A 7,881-nucleotide genomic window follows, 5' to 3' on the forward strand; every position below is an offset into this window, starting at 1 on the left:
CCTGTCTCCAGAATAATTTTCCCTATCAGCAATAAATCAGTATTTTCATTTCACCATACCCCAACTACCATGAGCACAGATCATTATTAATCATACACAGATATACCTCAGAGACCATGTGAGTTCAATTACAGACCACTGCAATAAAGCAAGTGTCTCAATAAAGTGAGTCAATCTTTTTGCTAGTATAGGATCTTGCTTTCAATGTGTAAAAACACACACATCTGTAAGGCACAATAACACGAGGTATACCTGCAGCTAGAAATGAGGATCAACTGGTTCCACAGATTAATAGAGTCAAACATTTTTTTAAAAATGTATCTTATTGATTTCAGAGAGGGAGAGGGAGAGATAGAAAAACATCAATGATGACAGAGAATCATGGATCCGCTGCCACTGGGGATCATTCATTTAACAGATGAGAAAACAGAGGTTCCTAGGTAGTCATTGGGTTTATAAAAATATTCAGATGTAAGATTGGAGCCCAGGGCTAATTACAATGACCCTCGTATTAGTCAATACAATGGGCTGATCACCAAGATAAAAAGGCGTTTCAGCCTTAGCTGGTTTTTCTCAGTGGTTAGTGTTGGCCCAAGGAATGAAGGGTCGAAGGTTCAATTCCAGTCAAGGGCACACACCTTGTCCTAGCTAGCCAGTTTGGCAGAGTGGATAGAGTGTTGGCCTGCGGACTGAAGGGTCCCAGGTTCGATTATGGTCAAGGGCACATGCCCGGGTTGGGGGCTCAATCCCCAGTAGCAGGCGTGCCGGAAGCAGCTATCAATGATTCTCTCACCATTGATGTTTTTTATTTCCCTTTCCCTGCCTCTCTGAAATCAATAAAAAATATATATATATAAATAAATAAAATGCATTTACAAGGATCCAGTGAAAGGTAAGAATAGTACAAGCTAAAGCAGCCAGGAAAAGCTTTAAAATGAGCTGGTGATACCTGAGTCAGTTAAGAAGTGAAAGGAACTAGCAGAAACCACGCTGACGGGAGCAGGGAATAAAGCATAGTATGGAAAAGGTAAGTAAAGCATTTCAGGGCAAAATGGGATGTGCATCAAAAGAAGATCAAAGCAAGGAAGACAAGTTAGAGAACACCGAGTTCTTAGGACAGATGTTAAAAAAGAGACAAAAGCCCAAAACGGAGTCACTTGTACTAAGCCCCACGTCACCAAACCGAGAATTAATGCCTGACTTAATTACAGTTTTAGCTTCCTTCAGCAATAGAATCTCAAACTAGTCAATCTGGAATTACCTGTTCAGAACTAGTGAGGTAATCTGCTTGACAGACCCCTGCTATCCAGTAAGGGAAGGTTACCTTACCACCAATAATCCACTTCACTAGTTAACTTCCCTGTCTCGTGCCCTCCTCCCTATAAAAGTCTTGTATTTTGTATAACTCTTAAGTGCTCCTTTCTATCTGCTAATGAGATGCTGCCTGATTCCTGACAAATTGAATCCAGACAGTAAGATTTTTAAAATTTATTTAGTTGATTTTTTTTTTTAACACAGGGAAGGAACAGGACCTAAGCTGACTTCATGCAAAGGATATTTCAAGTCGAATAAACTGAGCTTATCACATTTATCCTTTAAAAGAAATGGATTTCGCCGAAACCGGTTTGGCTCAGTGGATAGAGCGTCGGTCTGCGGACTGAAAGGTCCCAGGTTCGATCAAGGGCATGTACCTGGGTTGCGGGCACATCCTCAAGTGAATAGAGCATCTGCCTGTGGACTGAAGGGTCCCGGGTTCAATTCCAGTCAAGGGCACATGCCCAGGTTGCGGGCCTGATCCCCAGTAGGGGACGTGCAGGAGGCAGCTGATCAATGATTCACTCTCATCATTATTGTTTCTATCTCTCTCTCCCTCTCCCTTCCTCCCTAAAATCAATCAAAATACATAAAAAAAAGAAATGGATTTCAGCAAGGATGTAGCTGGAGAGCATTATGTTAAGTGAAATAAGCCAGTCAGAGAAAGATAAGTATCACATGATCTCACTCATTTGTGGAATATAAAGAACAACTTAAACTGATAAATAAAAACAGATCCAGAGACACAGAATCATCGAACAGACTGTTAAACCTCAGAGGGATGGCAGGGCGGGGGTGGTGGTGGGAGGGAAGAAAGATCAACCAAAGAACTTATGTGCACGTAAGCATAAACAATGGATATAGACACTGGGGGGGAGTAGGGAGGGGGGAGGCTGGGAGAGGACAATGGGGAGAAAAGGGGACATATGTAATACTTTCAACAATAAAAAAAATACTGAAGAAAAGAAAATGGATTTCTATGGAATACTATGCAGCAGTAAAAAAGAATCTCTTACTCTTTGAGACAGCTCGGAGGGACCTGGGGAGTATCATACTAAATGAAATAAGTCAGTCAGAGAAAGATAAGTATCACATGATCTCACTCATATGTGGAATCTAAGTAACAAAATAAGCTGATGAACAGAGTGGATCCAGAGAAACGGAAGCATGGAACAGAGTGCGGAATCTCGGAGGGAAGTGGGGGGAGGTGGGAAGTAATCAACCAAGAACCTTGTATGCATACATATGTGACCCATGGCCTCCGACAATGGGGTGATGAGGGCCTGGGGCAGGTTGGAGGAGAGCTGGGGGGGAAAAGGGGGACATATGTAATACTTTCAACAATAAAGAATTATTTAAAAATAAATAAAAGAAATGGATTTCTTAGGACAGGAAAGTGATTTATCAGTGATGATGGGTAGCTTGGTATCTTTTTTAGCATTTTAAGTATCGGCCAACTAAAACAAAAATTAAAAAACATTTTACACTAACTGTTGGGGGAAGCATCCCCCCTCCCCCGCACCAGTTATTACCTATTAAAGCAACCCAATATAAAACTAGCACCAGCACCATTTCCCCAAATATTTCCAACTCTGCTTTCCAAGTCCATAGTAGAATCACACTTTTTAAAAATTTTGTTTTATTGCTTAAAGTATTACAAAGAGTATTACATATGTCTCCTTTTTTTTCTCCCCTTGACCTTCCCCTGCCCCCCCCCGCCCGTGTTTTGTGTCCATTGGTTATGCTTATATGCATGCATACAAGTACTTTTGTTGGTCTCTTACCCCACCCCCCCCCCTTTCTGATTAGTGTTTCTGTTTTCTTGGGATATATTCCTAGAAGAGGGGTCACTGGGTCAAATAGGAGTTCCATTTTTAACTTTTGGAGCAAACTCCATACGTCTTTCATAGTGGCTGCACCAGTCTGCATTCCCACCAGCTGTGCACAAGTGTTCCCTTTTCTCAACATCCTCTCCAGCACTTGTCGTTTGTTGATTTGTTGATGATAGCCATTCTGACAGGTGTGAGATGGTACCTCATTGTTGTTTTGATTTGCATTTCTCGGATATTAGTGACTTTGAGCATGTTTTCATGTCTCTTGGCTTTCTTGGGGTAATTTTCAAAATTGTCCCAAGAATGTCTTCTTTTGAAAAGTGTCTATTTAGGTCCTTTGCCCATTTTTTGATTGGATTGTTTATCTTCCTTTTGTTAAGTTGTATGAGTTCCCTATAAATATTGGAGATTGAATTCTTATCGGTGATAACATTGGAGAATCACACTTCTTGGTCTCTTGTGCAATGTGACTCATTCTGTCCAGTGAGTTGTAAGCAGAAGTGACATGTCATTTCTGGGCTAGGACATTTAACTGTAGGACTAAGACTCTCCAATAGTTTGATGTTGTTGTTTTTCACTTTGTCAAGAGAGTCAGCGATATTCCATATTATGGCTGCTCCTTCAGCTGGAGTAGGAATGATGCAGAGCCCCTGGAAACCCATGCTGAACATGCTGCATGAGCAGCAAATAAACCTATGTTGTTTCCAGCCATTTTAAGATTATTTGTTGCTACAGAATAACCTAGCATATTCAGTCTGATAATGCTTGAAAATTCACTAGCTGGAAATCTACATTTCAAAAGAAACGGAATAGTCAAAGCATCCTTCTTTTTTAAAAAACAAAACACACCAAAAAAACCTAAACAATAAAAAACACCCACTTAAATAAAACTAAATAATAAAATTTACATAGAAGATACTATTCTTGCTATTCTCACCACTATTAAGGTTAAAGAAACCTGCCCACTGAGAATACCGAGTGTGAGTGCAGGTCCCACGACTCTATGGCATTAAGCATGTCCTTTCAGGCCATTTTCTCATCTGAAAGAAGATGGTGGTAACTTAAATTCTGTTGTTTGAACTCTGGAACGAAGCTTAAACAAGGTAACAGTTGAGCTCTATAAAATGTAAAGACATTGTGTGTGTGTGTACGCATATATATATATATATATGCACACACACACACACTTTGTTTCAGGTATCACATTCATCTAGGGAGGGAAAATACTAAAGCAACTTTCATAAAGAAGCAAGTTCCTTGGGAGAGAATTCTTGTTAAGAGGATTTTGCAGTCCAGGTCAATAGATTGAATGTGATGCTCCCACTGTTTTCTAGCTTTTCAAATGCAGGTACCAAACCAAGAGCTAAGAGCCTTTTTTTATTATTAATATATTTTTTTTGATTTTTTACAGAGAGGAAGGGAGAGGGATAGAGAGTTAGAAACATCGATGAGAGAGAAACAGCGATCAGCTGCCTCCTGCACACCCCCTACTGGGGATGTGCCCGCAACCAAGGTACATGCCCTTGACCAGAATCGAACCTGGGACCTTTCAATCCGCAGGTCGATGCTCTATCCACTGAGCCAAACTGGTTTGGGTGAGCTAAGAGTCTTTTAAGAAGAGACCAGGGCCCATTTCCCTTCTTTTTGGTATGGCAGACTGGAAAGCAGATAGCTAGTAAAACAGACAGTTACACATAACTATTATAACAAAGCTTTTGATATCAACCCTAGATCATCTCAGGCATTTACCCAGTAAAACAAATTGCCCTTAAACTGCCAAGATGAGCCCACAATGGAAGGACTGGCTAAAGGAAAACCAAATTATCTTCCACCATCCTATTTCCTGAACCAGCTCCCACCCTTTAACCTGTGCTAAAGGCACTGCTGAGGAAGCAAATCTTTGAAGGTTTAAGCATAATATTTGTACTTCAGGTCTGGTCCCACCAATCTAAATGTGTGCTGCTTTAGACAAATTATAACAAACATCAAAGCTATTCCTTATCCATAATTTGGATACCAAATCTTATCCTATTCTAGCATCATCCAGTGAAAATATCACTTTGGCTGATACTTTCTTTTTTAAGATTTTTTTATTGATTTTTAGAGAGAGAGAGGGAGGGATAGAGAGAAACATCAATGTGAGAGTGAAACACTGATCAGCTGCCTCCTGCACACCCCCTGCTGGGGATCGAGCTTGCAACCTGGACATGTGCCCTGACAAGGAATCAAACTGGCAACCTTTGGGTGCATGGGATGATGCCCAACCAACTGAGCCACACCAGCCAGGGCTTGGCTGATACTTTTAAACATAAACTGTTCAACATGGCAATGAAGTGCCTATCTTCCCCTCTGCCCCTCTCCAATCTGCCCCCCATACATATAGTCATTCCCAAATTGGAAATACTGCAGTCTCTTCATCTGCCTTACCATTTCCTTATCTCCATTCATGTGCTATGCCTTCCCTACAACTGTAATGGCTTTCCCAAGTCTTCCCTCCATATCCATTTATCCAAGAATCCGCTGAGCACCCACTTAATCTGACCACTGATCACCTCTAGCATTTTAAACTATTTTTATGACTCTCATCTGCCTTGTTTTCACAATTATTCCCAAACCTCCAGTCCTTTTTATTTTATACTTCCCATAGCTGCCAGCAGTGTGTTCTTATAGCATACAATAAAAACCTGTCAAATGAAAACAGAATACATAGTTTATCATTCAGGAAAGCAATACATATTAATTAGTGGCTTAAAAGCATAACTGACATGTTACAAATAGTAACTTATTAGGCAAAGTTAGAACTGGAAAATATCTTCTAAGTTTACTGAGTAAGATCCATTCTAGAATAATGACTTCTCCCTGCCCTCAAGGAAGTTAGGGTGGGGAAGAGGCAAAGTCTTGTAATAACATTCCACCCAAACTAAACTCTTAAGTAGATGTACAAACCTCAAGATCACTCAGCCAGAAGGCTATTTATCAAATACCAACTAATATCTAAACATGCAAAAGAGAACTACTTCTAGCATGTATGTTAGGAATACATATTGTAAGGACTCGTGTCAAACTAAAGAGTCTGAATGAACCACTATCTACTATGGATAGGTTCATAACCCACAGATGATATTTTGATGCCAATTCTACCACTGGGAATGGATCCAGATTATAAAAGCAAAACCTAATCCACAAGGATAACTATGAAGAGCCAACTGCTCACTAATCTGAAGCCATTCTGCTTTTCTAGTCCCAGTGGATTTATGAAGCATTTACAGTGAAGGGGAACCTCAGTTCTCTAACTTAATTCATTCTGGAAGGCTATTCGAGAAGCAATATTAGAGAACCAAATCATTTTTATCCATTAGAAATAATATAAATTGAATTAATTCATTCCAGACACCCAAATGTTTCCTTGTTTTAACCTTTCTTACATAGTACATGTCTAATGTACTGTTTAATCTATTAAAAACCCCCACTGCTTTTCTTAATTTATCAAACCATCCCCTACTAGCCTTAAATTAACTTTCAGCACTCGTTCCAGGGGTATCTTTCAAGAGGTAAATATGCAGCATTTTCGCATTTACACATATCACTGCCTTCAAAATGCTGTCACAGCCAAACTTTTATTAAAATAATTTTTTAAAAAATTGATTTCAGAGAGAGAGAGAAAGAGAGAGTGAGAGAGAGAAAAGTCAATGATGAGAGAGAATCATCGATCCGCTACCTCCTGCATACCTCCTACTGGGGTTTGAGCCCACAAACCAGGCATGTGCCCTAACTACAGTAGGAATCAAACCGTGACACCTCCTGGTTCATGGGCCGATGCTCACTCACTCAGCAACACCAGCAGGGCAAAGGTTAACTTCCTTTTGTTTACCCAAATCAACAACAATTTTTCTACTTCTTCAGTTGCCTGTGAACATTGTTTCAGGAGCACTTTCACACTTTAGCAACATCAGCACTCTATTTATTTAAATTTTTTTGTTATCCTCACCTGAGTATATTTTTTCCATTGCTTTTCAGAAAGTAGAAGGGGGGGGGGAAAGAAAGAGAGAGAGAAAAAGAGAGAGAGAGAGAGAGACATCAATGTGAGAGAGACGCATCGACTGGCTGTCTCCCGCAGGTAAGAAACCCAGGTATGTGCCCTTGACCAGGAATCGAACCTGCAACCCTTCAGTTTACAGGACAACACTCTAACCACACTGGCCAGGGCAACATCAGCACTCTTTATGGACTCTTTATGTTTTTAAATTGTGCTAATCGTCCATTTTGCTAGCAACAAAAGCCAAAAAACACAAAAATATTCACAGCACAATTTCCTGAGATGTTAACAAGGCAAGGTTTAGCAGTAACCTGACTCACACTCCTGCATTCTCTCCTTTGTTTGTGGTCTAAGAGACACTTTTTGTCATGCTGATATATCCACATGAAAGGGTTGTCAGGTCAAGAACCCAATTTGTTCCACAACCAAGACATTTTTTACATGAACCACTTGGTCGAGAACTGAATTGCTGAAGATGGGAGATGTTCAAGAACCAAGGTTTGACTGTTCTCTCAAACTATGACAAATTTTGCTACAAAACAATCTCTCCATCCCCTCAAGGATTGCCTGCGCTGGTACTGAATGGAGCCATAAAGAAGCAGGCTCATACCAGAAGAGCAAAAATAAGAGACTGAAAATAAAATAATAGATGTTAGCAAAGATGTGGAACATATAGAACTCCCTCCCATACACTGCTGG

At 40.2% G+C, this 7,881-nt stretch overlaps 1 protein-coding gene across 1 annotated transcript in view; it reads right to left on the reverse strand.

Moving 5' to 3' along the window:
* RAB7A (RAB7A, member RAS oncogene family) overlaps positions 1 to 2,609 on the reverse strand; it is a 31,116-nt gene extending 28,507 nt beyond the window's left edge. Inside the window, exon 1 of the mRNA XM_015563570.1 lies at positions 2,558 to 2,609. The gene's annotated coding sequence lies outside the window, so the exon portion shown is untranslated. The remainder of the gene's footprint in view (positions 1 to 2,557) is intronic.
* Between the last annotated feature and the right edge of the window lie 5,272 nt (positions 2,610 to 7,881).

Source organism: Myotis davidii, unplaced genomic scaffold, assembly GCF_000327345.1.
Source record: "Myotis davidii unplaced genomic scaffold, ASM32734v1 scaffold78, whole genome shotgun sequence".
Taxonomy (NCBI): domain Eukaryota; kingdom Metazoa; phylum Chordata; class Mammalia; order Chiroptera; family Vespertilionidae; genus Myotis; species Myotis davidii.